Source organism: Panthera leo, chromosome A1 (assembly GCF_018350215.1).
Source record: "Panthera leo isolate Ple1 chromosome A1, P.leo_Ple1_pat1.1, whole genome shotgun sequence".
NCBI lineage: Eukaryota > Metazoa > Chordata > Mammalia > Carnivora > Felidae > Panthera > Panthera leo.
In genome coordinates this window covers 218,273,869-218,288,838 of record NC_056679.1, presented here as the reverse complement: position 1 = coordinate 218,288,838, position 14,970 = coordinate 218,273,869, and the positions used below count along the sequence as shown (strand labels likewise).

Below are 14,970 nucleotides of genomic sequence, written 5' to 3'. Positions count from 1 at the left end.
AACCTGCAATAAACGACCCTTGCCTCTTGGCTTTGACTTACGACTCTGGTGGTCTTTTGTGGGAGGTTTTGGAACTTCAGGCATTACACTCTATCAAAGTAATGCCTGGATTGTGCATCCTCCAGTATGGATTCTTGAGACACAAAGAATCCTAATCTGCACATCCATTAGTCAGAATTGGGGAATATGATAAGAATGGAATACCTCTAGCACTTTTATAGTTATGTATCAAATAAAAAGATTTCCTCTGCCGGTCTGAAGAATCTTTTAGAACCATATACTATGAAGTTAACAAAATGGACGTGTTCCCATTTTGCCAGGCAAAATTATCTGGAAATACTACAGAAATTTTACTCTGTGGCCTGAAATTTCTCATAATCAATCCTGTGTTATTCAGAGTGTCAGTCCAAGCGTGCTCTACTGCATCTTCAATCCGAAACTGATAATGTAGCGCATGTGTTGTTGACTAAATTAGTATATAGTGTTGAGTCTCCAAATTCCAAGTGATAATTAAAGTATTCCTAAAATATAAAGATTATTCTTCACATGCAGGTACAAATTTAAATGTTTCCTTTCTCAAGATTGGTTCAGCAGCTTTTAAGAGAATTTAACATAAGGATTGAAAATCAAATGTGATTATTAAAAGTCAAGCACAGGTGCTAAAAGTATTAAATGTTTTCTAAAACAAGAATTAGAATATCATATTACATAAACTTTAGAATGTGGCAAGTTGTAAAAATTGATTTCATTTGGGAAAAAAATACTTAACACTATGATAAGGTAAAGTTAATTCCATGATAATTCAAAGGGACCTAAATTTTAGTAGGATACAATTTTATGTGCCATAAAGAAAATAGATAAGACAAGAGAAGGAACGATAACATATGTGCACTTAATAAATCTGGGAAAAAGTCAAAATGAGTAGAGCCTTCCTCAGTGCTGAGGTTTTGGGGTGATAGTGGGGTGGTTTGAAACTGATGGCCAATAAAGAAAAGAGAGAGAGAGAGAGAGAGAGAGAAAGGAAGGAAGGAAGGAAGGAAGGAAGGAAGGAAGGAAAGAAGGAAGGAAGGAAAGAAGAGAAAGGGAGAGAAAGAATTCTTGAAGACATCTTTGGTGCAAAAAGGTGATTTTATTAAAGCAAGGGGACAGGACTCTTGGGCAGGAAGAGCTGCACTGGGCTTGTGAAGAGTGGCTCCTTATATACTATAAAATTGGGGGAGATAAAGTCAAAAGGGAGGCCTCTAGAGGGACTTTGATGTGCTAAAGAGGATTCCTAAGATACCTGAGGCCTTGCTATTGTCAAGCTAAGGTTTTTCCTCTACTAAGGCATTAGGACGGTAAGGGGTTCCTGGAGAAATGTTATACTTGGTATTTTCTTCAAGTGTTGTCAGTGGGCTGCAGGTTATAAGGAAATTTAATTTTACCTGTCATTTCCTTCATGCCTTTGTTCCCTATATCATTATGGAGGAGTGAAGTTGGGGCTCCAGGAAACGGAGTCCATTGGCTTCTGGAGATTAAGCTATTGATAAGATTGCCTTTTTCTTGTAATTTACCAAGACTTTTGTAAACTGATGGAGACTATTTCCTGCATGACTGTGGTCTCTATCAGTTAACAATTATTTTTCCTTCCCTTTGTCCTTGGGCATCCAGGAGTACCTGAGGCATATCACACATATCCCACCTGGTCTGGCAGAGGGAGGGGGAAGGGTCTCGCTTGCATTTTGCCCAAAGCTTGCTCCACACTCCTTCATCACTCTAAGGAATAAAAGATAGCTTGTCACACTTTGCCTGAGAAGGAGAATGAGAAAGGCAGAGAAAACTATGTAGCAGAAAATGTGCTGTGTCTCTTCATAAAAAACTCATATGGTATTTCCAGAATCCAGAACTCTGCCAGCAACTGCATTCTCTTAGCTAATTAGAATCAAAGGAAGTGTTTCAGGCCAGGTCTAGCTGATGTTAAAACGTCATTATTTCCATTATAATTCATTGCCTTGGTAGCTTTCCTAATGTGTGAAAATACTATTTTTAACTGAAAAAATAATGAAAATTTATTTCTCTTATTATATCTTTTTATTTATATCTTAAAAGTATTAAACACTTATGTAACATGTATATTTATATGATATTTCACTTAGAGAAAAAAGACTAGAAAAATTTCATCAAAAATATTGACACCATGGGGGCGCCTGGGTGGCTCAGTCTGTTAAGCGTCAAAATTTGGCTCAGGTCATGATCTCACTGTTTGTGAGTTCGAGCCCCTTGTCGGGCTCTGTGCTGACAGATCAGAGCCTGGAGCCTGCTTCATGTTCTGTGTCTCCCTCTCTTTCTGCCCCTCGGCCTCTCGCGTTCTGTCTCTCTCTCTCTCTCTCTTTTTCAAAAATAAATTAGCATTAAAATATTTTTAAAAATATATTAACACCATGATTCTATGGGTATTTGGATTAAGTATATATTTGTTTTTTGTGAAGAACATACCCTCTTCTGTTCTTGTTTCCAGTTAAGTAGTTAAGTAAATCCCCTCACCTGGTTCTTAATAATAATAATAATAATAATAATAATAATAATATGGATACTAACATGATTCACCCTAGTTATAGATTTTGGTATACTTAAAAAAAATTTTTAATGTCTATTTATTTTTGAGAAAGAGACAGAGCATGAGTGGGGGAGGGGCAGAGAGAGAGGGAGACACAGAATCTGAAACAGGCTCCACACCCTGAGCTGTCAGCACAGAGTCCAACAAGGGGCTCCAGCCCACAAACTGAGATCATGACCTGAGCTAAAGCTGGACGCTTAACCAACTGAGCCACCCAGGCGCCCCAATTTTGGTATATTTTAGATTGTGACTGCTTCTTCCTCTAGCTATCAATCAATTAAAAAGTTAATAAATTCAGGCACTTCTTAATTATTCTGGTTCACTCAGCATAAGCATACTTTTACACAGCATTCTATCGTTCTCCATTGCAAAAGGTGAGATTTAAAAAAAAAAAACTCTAAATGTGACATTTTGATATCAGAATGGACTCTTTCTTTCACAAGTTTATGTCACAAATTTGTGATGTTGTGCTAACATGATGAAAACTTTGAGAATATAGGTATTATCAGTAATCCATGAAATAAACGGGTACTACACATAGGCAGCATTCTTAGAATTATCAACAAAGCTTCAAAACATTCCCTTTCCTTAAAATTGTCCACAAATATAATTTACATAGTGAACCCTAGAGCTACAGAAACTGAATATGAAAATGAGTTGAAACGTTGTTATTATTATAGAATTTCAAAATGAAAAAAAAAAGCCATTAAATCAGTGTGCCCATCCTCAAGAAATGTAGAGCATTATTTCCTCAGTTATATTCCCCCATGATTTGTCCAACCTAGTTTTAAATGACTAAAGCAATGAGGCTTCTTCTCTGCATCCTTTGGGATACTATCCCATAGCCTAATTCTAAGTACTATGAGGAATTTTGGTAGGTATGTGAATTCTCACGACATTTTTATGCCTTGTTTCAGCAAATTGCTGTTCACAGATGACTTCATCAAAAAAAAAAAGGTGTCTTTGTATAGAATCAGAAGATTGAAAACTCATGCTGCATTTTGCATGATTTTTGATAGTTATTACCATCCTGAATAATGTGTACTTATTTCCATGACTCATTTTCTTCTATTATGATTTTATATAGTTTGTAAATAAGAGTTACTGTGAACTGTCTCATGATGTCTAATAATGGAAGATGTGGAAGTTAAATGCAATCAAGTGAAAAAGATTAATTAAAAAAATAAAAACTTGCACCCTCAGATAGTTATCAAAGATTTTGATCTTTTTATTGTTTCTGTGATGTGACTACTAATTGTTACAAATAATAGATTTGACATTCTCAGCATGTCATTTCAGGAAATAGTGATCATAGGCCAGAGAGCAAATATGTATTTGTATGTACTTCATGGGCACACATAGGTATATAGATACACACACATCTAAATTATAAAACTAATAAACATACACAACTGTATCTATCTATATATATATAGATATAGATATCTATATATCTATCTATATATGTTTATAAAACTAATAAACATACACAACTGTATCTATCTATATATATATATATCTATCTATCTATATATGTAGATATCTATATCTATCTATCTATATATGTGTATTTATATATATTTCTTTTTCTGTATCAGTAATACGATAATAATCACTGCTATGTAGAGATATTAAGGAGAGGATCTAGGTTAAAATATAAGTTGGAACTATCTCCACATTAAAATGGTAACTAAAGTCATTTAAAATAGATGGGAATGTCCCAGGACTAATGTAGGATTGTGGGTAAAAAAGGGGGGGACAACAGGAAAGATTTGTGGGTGTACCACCATTGAAAGAAATTTTAAAGAATAAGGAGAGTCTACAAGGAAGTCAAAATGACTCATCAAGATGAGTTGCATCTGCACCAACTATCTAGCATTATGTAGGCATCCCAATGCCAGAAAGCTTCATCCTCATCCCAAGCAAAAGAAAGGCATAGTTAAGGACATTACAGATTTGAAGTGTGCATTAAATACAACAATGTTTAAATTCCTGTGAAGTGTAAAGCCATTTTTGATATTATTTTATTGTGCATCCCATTAATCCTATAATTAGATTTTTGTTGGAAACGTCAATTTGCGATGACAAATGAAGAATAAATGATTATGGGAAAAATAGAATAATGTGTTCAACTGACACTAAAAGAAAGAGTCATCTAAGTGTATAGATTTTTGTCATATACATTACATGTGGTGCATTTTGCTTACTATAGAATGCCTCCATTTTATACTTTTTTTGGTATTTAGGTCAACAACTGAACCCAGTAAAATATTCACATAAAAAGAAAAAGTAGGGGCACCTGGATGGCTCAGTGGGATAAGTGTCCAGCTTTGGCTCCAGTCACAATCTCAGAGTTTGTGAGTTTGAGCCGTGCGTCCGGCTCTGTGCTTGACAGCTCAGAGCCTGGAGCCTGCTTCGGATTCTGTTTCTCCCTCTCTCTCTGTCCCTCACGCACTTGTTCTCTGTCTCTCTCTCTGGTTCTCAAAAATGAAAAAATCATTGGGGCACCTGGGTGGCTCAGTGGGTTAAGTGTCCAACTTCAGCTTCAGTTCACAATGTCACAGTTTGTGAGTTCAAGCCCCACAATGGGCTCTGTGCTGACAGCTCAGAGCCTGGAGCCTGTTTCAGATTCTGTGTCTCCCTCTCTCTCTACCCCTCCCCCGCTTGCACTCTGTGTGTGTCTTTCTCAAAAATAAACATTAAAAAAATGAAAAACATTAATTTTTTAAAAAGAAGTAACATAATTAATTGCTACTACAAGCTAAATTTAATCAAAACATTTCACCACGTTTTTGTAGCTAGCATCTGGAAATTCTTATTTTATTTTATTTTATTTTATTTTATTTTATTTTATTTTATTTTATTTTATTTATTTTTGAGAGAAAGACAGCGTGAGCGGGAGAAGGGAAGAGAGACAGGGGTACCAAGGATCTGAAGCAGGCTCTGCACTGACAGCAGAGAGCCCGATACAGGGCTCAAACTTACAAACCATGATATCATGACCTGAGCCAAAGTCGGACACTTAACCAACTGAGACACCACGAACCCAAAATTCTTTTTATTTTAAATAGCAATAGTTTGTCCTCTAAGAATTATTTTATTATTTTCCATATATACAAATTTGAGAATGGTATAAATTTTGGCAAATAAATTATCCTGTTCACTACATCATTTTTGTAAATATGATTCCTGCAATTTTGTGTCCCTACCATTATTACTTTGTCATTGTATACGTCCCTAAAAGATTGAACCATTAAGCTGAGTTAGCTCTGACCTTTAAGGTGAGATTAGGGGGAAAAAAAAGAATAGTCCAGTTAAACTGTTATTCAGCCATTTAGTTTAAAAAATGTGGGATTTATTAATTTTATCATTATTATATGTACAGAGTTTTTCTTATATAAGATTACTTTAGAATAAAATCTCATGGTATTTGTTTATATGTAAAATCTAGAAAGGTCATGCTTTTGGAGACCTTCCCAGTTATATTTCAGAATCATATTATTTACATTTTTTCATAATGTTAAATGTCATTTTGTTTGCAGGCAGAGAACCAACTTCATTCCTCCATTATATTAATGGAATGAATGAAATTAAAAATGTATCATCAGATTAATGAGCCAGAGGAGAATACCTATTACTACTTTTATACAGCAAAATACTATCGATTTTGAAGGTTAAATGTTTGCTACTGCTAGGTTGTATCACATAAAATGAGGAATAATGAGTTAAGACAAATTATATGTAGACAATAAAATAATGGTTTACATTCTACGTCTAGTTTATGGATTAAAGGAAATACATACATAATATGAAGAGTTGGTGTTATCTGAACTAAAAATCTTATAAAGCTTATCTATTTCTACTATTTTGATTCACCATGTAAATATTCCCTTCCCTTATGTTTTGTATCTTACCATCCATAGAGTAACATATATTCCTAATTTAATTTTATAATTTACTGATATATAGGTATTGCCAGGTGAATAACTTATATTAATTATATTGAAAATAAGATATGTCAGGAACATATTGAAATAAAATCAGAAATAGTGACTTTCAAGTTTAAATTTTATTTCTCTGTATATTTAAAATATAGGGGATAGTGAATACTTAATATGTGAAGACACTAAATATATTACCATTGAGCCTTATTTAGACTTCAGACATCTTTTATTTTGACCAACTATGTCCAAAAAACGTGTCTCTAAATGCCTCCATGTATGTTGATCAAATTCCATTTTTCCACAATCCCCAATGCTCTTTACGTCTACTGATTGGTCTGCTTTCGATGAATACATTACCACCTTATTTATAGGTATTTGAGCTTAGCAACCTCATTTTTCCCTCAGCAAACTTGAAAGTATAGGTGTTGTTGTTGTTGTTGTTGTTGTTGTTGTTGTTGTTTTTGATTTTTTAATGTTCATTTATTTTTGAGAGAGAGACAGACAGACAGAGCATGATCAGGGGAGGGACGAAGAGAGAGGGAGACACAGAATCCAAAGCAAGCTCCAGGCTCTGAGCTGTCAGCACAGAGCCCAGCACAGGGCTCAAACCCAGGAACCATAAGATCATGACCTGAGCCAAAGTCTGACTCTTAACCGACTGAGCTACCCAGGCACCCCAAAAGTATAGGTATTACATACATGCAACCAAATAAAAAATTTTATAACTGTGACATAAAGCATTGATGTATTTACAGTAAGTTAAATATGGTTAGATTGTTTGAACAAAAACTTTAAAAATAGTTTAAAAATTAAGTGTCTTCTGGAAAATAGATAAGAACTATTTAAAACTCTGCCAGTGAACCTAGCTAATCAGTGAATTCCCATACATGATAAATATGATTTATTTATTTTATATCTACACATAACAAGATATTAACAAAGTTAACATTCAAACATAATATATGAAAGCACAAGACCTTTAATATTGCTTTAAAATAAGCACATCCTCAGTGAACATCTTGGGAAATAGAAATCAATTGCTGCCAAGAAAATTCTCACTTTGTCAGCTTGTTGAAGTGCCAGAATTGTAACTTAACTGAATACCCTATCTCCAAATACAGTCATCTTATAAGGTACTAGGGATTAAGATTACAGCATATACATTTTGGGGGGATGCAATTCAGCCCATAATAACCCCTCTCCCCAAATCATTACATAAATCCATAAAATTACATAAAAGAGAATAGAATAGTGATTATGTAACACTGGCTTATAATCACATATCAAAACCAGGTTATAACACTTCAATTTATGTAATTTAGTTATAATACCTTCGTACTTTGTAGGTGCATTGGTTTTGTGTGTGTGCGTGTATGTGTGTGTATAGTATCAGAAAGACCACACTAGAGTCTCAACTTACTGTGTTATCTTACAGAGTTTATTCTGTAAAAACTAGGTTATTATAGAGTTAAAATCTAATAATATACATGGTAGTTTGATTTTAGAAGCTGATAAAATTTACAAATTTCCTAATAAATAAAATTTACTTCCCATTTTTTTCAATTCCAAACTACTTATTTCCTTTAGATTATTGAAACCAATGAGAAAACAAACAACTCCCTAAAACATAATTGAATTTTGTTCTCTTTTATATAAAAAGAGAAAAACCCCTGAAATTTACATGCCATTCCTGAACACTAAAACATTTTTGAATTGATGATTTGAGTTAAGTTAGCTTTGTAAATTAGAACTGCAAGTAAAGACATTGAGAATTGAGTATAGTGAGCATATACAGGAATGTGTTGTATGTGTGTGTGCTGTAAGTTGTTTCATAGTGTATATGTGTGTGTGTGTGCTATAAATATATATATGTATATATATGATAATATACATAAGATAACATATATTATAATACAGATAAATAAGATATGTAAATATATATGATATATTAAATATACATATATATATCTTATATAAGTAAGAAAATGAAGAAGAAATCATTTCCTGTATTAAATATCAAATATCAGCCTTTTACTGGCCCAAAATGTAGCTTTCTAGGATTTTTGAATAAGATTCATATTTAATGTAAGTACCTCAAGCTGTTGGAAATATTCTCAAGAACAAAAAAAAATTGAACTTAGTGCAGAGCCCTGCACATTCTAAAGTGTTTTGTAAATATTTGTTAAATATAAAGATCTTTAAGAGTTACTGTGATGCTGCTATCCAATTTCCCAGAAATCTTCCCTCTCTAATTAGCTACAACAAAGTCTTCTCTTTTCTGTCTTCTGGGGTCAGCCCTTTGGTGAGGAGGGAAAAAAGGGTGCACAGTAGGAAACAGCATAAGTGGAATACTGACAAGAGGAAAAAAGAAGCCAATAAACCAAACTGAAATCTAATATATCTTATGCTACTCAAGTCCCCTCCAGATCTAAAAGGGCAACTGCTCCCTGGCCCTCAGAAACAGGAGGAAAGGATTATTGTTTGGGTGGAGTGAGATGGCTGAAAGAAGTCCTGAAATATGTTTCCTAACATTCTGGGCTACTGTATTCCTGTTTCAGGTGGTACAGTAAACAATAATGTGCATGTCCCTGTGCTTCGCCTTAATTGATGGTATGAACAGAGCAGCCAGTCAAGCAATGAAGCTGAAGTGTCTCTGGAATGGGGAGGGAAAAGGGGCAAAAGGAACATGTTCAAATCTTTGGATGAATTTTACTATTTTTATAGCATGAATCAGGGTTGTTTGCTGTAGTGTTGACTGAAACTTATCAGTAATCATCAGACATTGTTTTAGTAAAAGTGTAAAGGTCATTTGTTGCTGTTATTTGGATGTAAAAATAATGACTTTATCTTTAAAACTGTAGACGGTAATTAGAGCAGATTGTGTCAGAAAATTGCCAAGATATAGATCAGTTTGGGAGTTGGTGGCAGGAAATTAGAATGAGATACACACCAAAGTGTCAACAGCAGCAAATGTGCATATCTCTGCCTTTTTATCAGTTATTTTTAAGCAGCAAAAAGAGACCTGGGTAAACAGATCTTTAGCAAAGAAAGAGGAAAATCCTACATAGGATTCACAGAGGGAGACATCATCTGATGGAGTAATCCTAAGTCTTTCCAAATTTGAACACATGCAGAACCTTAGTCCTATGACAGATTTTTGTAGAAAATGTATGTTGCATTAAAATTAATTTCATAAGGCTACGTTAGTAATTCTCATTTATATTTTTATATATAAAATGATGAATGTTTTAAGCAAACATTCAAGTAGTTTATTCACTCTTATTCCTAAAACAGATGAAGGGAACTCAAAGTTAGTCAACACTTAAAAAATTATGTCTCCTTGTGTTAAAAATCAATTCTGTAGAAAACTGTATCATAGAGGACAGCCATGTTTCAGTTAGTGTATAAGCAAGATCTCTGAGAAGGTGCAGTTAATGAATCAAAATTAAGGTTAAAACGTGAATTGAGTGACACCAAACAGAGGAAAAGACGTTTCAAACTGAGTGAATGTGATCTTAGATTATTTGTTCTCATAGCTGTCAAGAGAAAGGACATGGTTAGAAATAAGAAAAGAGAAGCAGCTGGTGGTCCTGGTGCTGCTGGGTTGTGTGTTGTGCAGGAGGGTTGAAACCCCGCCCCCACTGCCACCAGAGGAACCCCTTGGTCATAGTTAAGTATTAATGATGTCTTTGAACTTTGAGTGGATCTACAATGGCTTCAGCAGTGCGCTCCAGTTCCTAGGACTCTACAAGGAAACTGGAAAACTTGTATTGTTGGATTTGGACAATACAGGCAAAACCACTCTTCTCCGCATGCTCAGTGATGACTGATTCGGCCCACAGGTTTCAACATTAGATCCAACATCAGAATAGCTGACAATGGCTGGAATGACTTTTACAACTTTTGATCCTGGTGGGCACGAGCAAGAACACCAGGATTGGAAAAATGATGTGCCAGCGGTTAATGGGATTGCCTTTCTGTTGGATTTTGCATATCGTCCTTGCCTCATGGAAACCAAAACTGAGCTAAAGGCTTTAATAACTGATGAAACGATATCCAATATGCCGATCCTTATCTTGGGTAACAAAATTGGCAGAGCAGATGAAATCAATGAGGAAAAACTCCATGAGATAGTTGGGCTTTATGGAAAGTCCATAGGAAATGGGAATGTGACCCTGAAGGAGCTGAATGTCCACTTCATGAAAGTATTCATGCACAATGTGCTCCAGAGGCAAGGCTATGGTGAGGACTTCCGCTGGTTTTCCCAGTATATTGCTTGGTGTTTGGACAGTGAAAATAAGAGTTTTACTTCTCTTGACTGATCCAAGAATAAAAGGAAGGAAAGAAGGAAGGGAGGGAGGGAGGAAGAAGGAGGGAACAAAGAAGGAAGGAAAAAGAAAAGTAAAAAAAGGAAGACCATGAAAAGTAAGTTAAAACTATGAGATAATGGGGTAATATTCAACTAAATTCTTCTTACAAAAAGTAATCAATCTTCCCAACCCCACCTGTTTTCATTCCACTAGCTATTGTATTCTGGAGATTTATTATGATGTATCTAGGAATTAGTTTACTAGTATTTCTTATGCTTTGGATTTTCTGGCTTCTTGGAATTACAAGTTTGTGTCTTTCATCAATTCTGGAAAATCCTCAGGTATTGCTCTCTAAATTTCACCTTCGACCTGCCTCTTAGAGTTCCAATTAAATATCTGTTAAACCCTTGTTCTATCCTCTATACCTCTTAGTTTTCTGTATTTTATATTTTTATGTTCTAACACACTGTGATCTGACAACATTTAATATTTATATTTTCTGTTAGTTGAATTTGATTTGCTGTTAAAATCATATTTTTTAGTTTGCTTATTTTATATTTCATTTGTAGGTCCTATTTTAATCTAGGTTCTTCTTTCTGTTTTTTTTTTTGTTTTTTTTTTTTTTTTTTTTGTCTTTGTTCTTTAGTGAATCATCTTTCCTGGCTGTAATTTCAAGCTGGCACAAAAAAAAAATTAATCCCGATAAGCCTCATATTTTATTCCTTTTCCCATTCATGGTGCTTCATTTCCTTAAGAGTTAGATCAATATTAATCCTGGTTATACAATTACTAAAAATAAATTCTTTTGAATTAATCTTAGAGTTAAGGTAAATGTCACTTCTTCCAGTGAGTCTCTGATAGGTTCTATCAGGCACTTATGGTTGCTGTAAGTTACATAGAAAGTGAATTCATAATGGATCATAGACCTAAATATAAGATGTAAAACTATAGGGGCACCTGGGCAGCTCAGTCAGTTAAGCATCCAACTTCAGCTCAGGTCATGATCTCATGGTTCATTGAATTCAAGCCCTGTGTCAGGCTCTGTGATGAAGGCTTGGAGCCTGAAGCCTGCTTCAGATTCTGTGTCTCCCTGTCTCTCTGCCCTTCTCCTGCTCACACTCTGTCTCTCTCTCTCTCAAAAATGAATAAACTTCAAAAAAAAGTTTAAAAATATATAAAATGTAGAAGTATAAAACTTATAGAAATAAAAAAAGACATTGCTTTGACTTTGGGTTTGATGATGAACTTTTAAATATATCACAAAAGTACAGTATATTAGAAACTGATAAATTGTACTTTATTAACGTTCTCATAAGACAATGTACAAGCCACGAATGGAAAGAAAATACTTACAAATTGCTATTGATTAAGGACATTTTTCCTGGATATATAAAGAACACTTCAAAGCCAACAACAAGAAAATCAGCCACCCAGTACAAAAACAGATAAATGATATCAATAAACACTTCATCAAAGATGATAGATACATGGAAAATATGTATATGTAAATATTGTCAACATCCTTTGTCACTAGGCAGATACAAATTTAAACAATAATGAAATATCTTTGTGCTCTATAGAATGGTTCCAAAATCCAAAAAGATTGACAATATAAAATATTGGCAAGTTTTATTCATGACTGGTTGGAATTTAAAAATTGTATAGTCACTTTGGAAGGCTCATTTGGCAGCTAATTATAAAGTTAAACATAGCTTTACCACACAGTATAGCAGTCATGCTCCTAGATAGTTAAGTGAAAACTTACTTTTGTACAAAAACCTGTATGTTCATGCTTATAGAAACTTTGTTCATTTATAATCACTAAGAAATGTAAGCCTCCAAGATGTCTTTCCACAGATAAATGAATATATAATTTGTATTGTATCTATATAATGGACTATTTAGGAGTAAAAAAAGGAACAATTTATTGATTTATGCAATACCAACTATCTGGGTAGAGACAAGTAGTTCAAAGGGCTTCGAATTTGCCTTTTTGCCATTTTCTTTCAACAAATATTATAAAAGCAATGTGAAGGTTCTTCCAGATTCTAAGAATATTCATCATAATAACGAACTCAAAAACCAAGGTAGTGATCTCATGGTGTGTCTGTATATTCATTGGATCCACTGTAAGATGGGCTTGAAACAGACTGAATTAATTATGGCTTGCCATTTACCCTTGCTGTGCTAGAGCAGGGCATGATGATGGTTCGGGTCACTTCATAACACTCTTAGCTGAGATTATGTTCCTATAGCTCTTGAAAGGTATAGAAATTCTCCTTTGTGTCAGAAAATCTCCAGCTTCCTCCTATGTTTATCCTTTACTACCACACTACAACCATACTCACAGTACTTCTAATACCAGATGGGTGTTGTTGTTTTTCCACACCCAGGCAGCTCTCTGTAACAACGTACAATTTAACTCAATTCTAACATTATCTACCTGGAGATGGCATCAAATCCCACAGGTTAAGGACTCAGTCCCACAAGACTGCCCAGCCTCCCCACTTCAGATGCCAGTCACAAATCCAGGTTGTCATCTGTGCTTCTGACTAACCACAGGTTCCCACAACCCTCACCTGGGGGTTGATTAAATTGCTAGAGCATCTCATAAAACTCAGAAAGAGTTTACTTCCTGTTTACTAGTTTTTTTATAAAAATATATGGTAAACGATACACATGATCATCCAGAGGGAAGAGATGCATAGGAAAAGGTCCATGGGAAAGGGCACAGAGTTTCCCTGTCCTCTTCAGATGCCACCACTCTTCCTGCACGTTTTTGTGTTCACCCACCTGGAAGCTGTCCAAATCCCAATAGTGGGGCTGCAAATGGAGTTAATATTTGATCATGCCTGCATGATGAACCCTACATAAAGACCCCAATAATATGCATAACAGTACATCCAGGTGGATGAGTCTTAATAATTATTAACATTGTAGCATGCCAAAGGTTATTATAACAATTTACTACCACCGATGGAATCCTTAATGCTATCTGATGAACCTCCTGAATCTTATACCAAGATTATGCTTTCTAAGACCATGTCTAGTAGTAAGGTTCAAGTGAAAAGCAGACTCTCAGTCAATGATTATGTTGCAAGTAGTTTATCTGGAAGGTTGTTTCCGGGTAGTACCTTGAAGAAGTGAGAGAATTGAGAGAGAAATAATAGGAAATTGATATTGGTTGTGTCATTATAGTGTTCCCTAGCTAATAACAGAGCTCTTATCTGCTCAGAAACTTCTAATATAGTATCAAATATACATCGATTTGTTTCAAAAAGGGTAGGGAGGGGCAGTATTTATTCACCATCTCCCATTCCACATTGATTGAGGGTGAATCCTAGAATCCAGAACTCTCTGGATCTTTGTCAGTAACAATGACATTTATATCAGGAAGCAAGTGTGAATATCAAATAAGGAATATTTGCAAATTACTTGTCAAAGTACTTAATTATATAATAAGCCTCAGTAATAATGTTTGGTATTATTAAACATTTTCAAATATCAGACATTTGGTAGTTATCAGTGTCAGAATGTGAGCACATATGCGTAACACTTTGCTCTTTAAACTGCTTTTCACAGCATCAGAGAAGTAGCTCCTTGGTGGCATGTATTGTTCTCCAAGCTTGTTATTAATGAATATTTAAGAATTTGAGTTGTTTTTTCAAGTTCAAACTTATAAAGCATACCTGCTATTACTGCAATTTTTATAATTGATTGTCGATTTCAAAGAACAAGAGGAATACAATAATTTTGAATCTTAAAACAGCAAATGACCTTTGGTTAGCATCTTGTCTAGGGTTTTTAGCCTCTAGGCTTTGTGACCTACTGAGAATAAAGTTGCCTTTTTTTAATTTATTTATACAGATTTTTGAGGAAAGCATTTTTAAAGTTTGTCTGAGTTAATATTCTTCGTCTCAAAGCTACATTACACGAGCACTTCAAAACCTGACCTTTTTGACCCCGAATCTCCTTTTCTCAGAGCAGTCAACATAGAACAATATCCACCAATTTGAAACCCACCATTTCTATTCAGACCATTATCCACTCTGAGTTGGATGTTAGTCTGTATGTTTACATTTTCTTCAGAGTGGAGGGGTTAATGTGGAGATTTATTAGG

General features: G+C 34.6%; 1 pseudogene; it reads left to right on the top strand.

Moving 5' to 3' along the window:
* Positions 1–10,223: 10,223 nt before the first annotated feature.
* On the top strand, positions 10,224–10,862 carry LOC122198639 (annotated as a pseudogene).
* Positions 10,863–14,970: the final 4,108 nt, after the last annotated feature.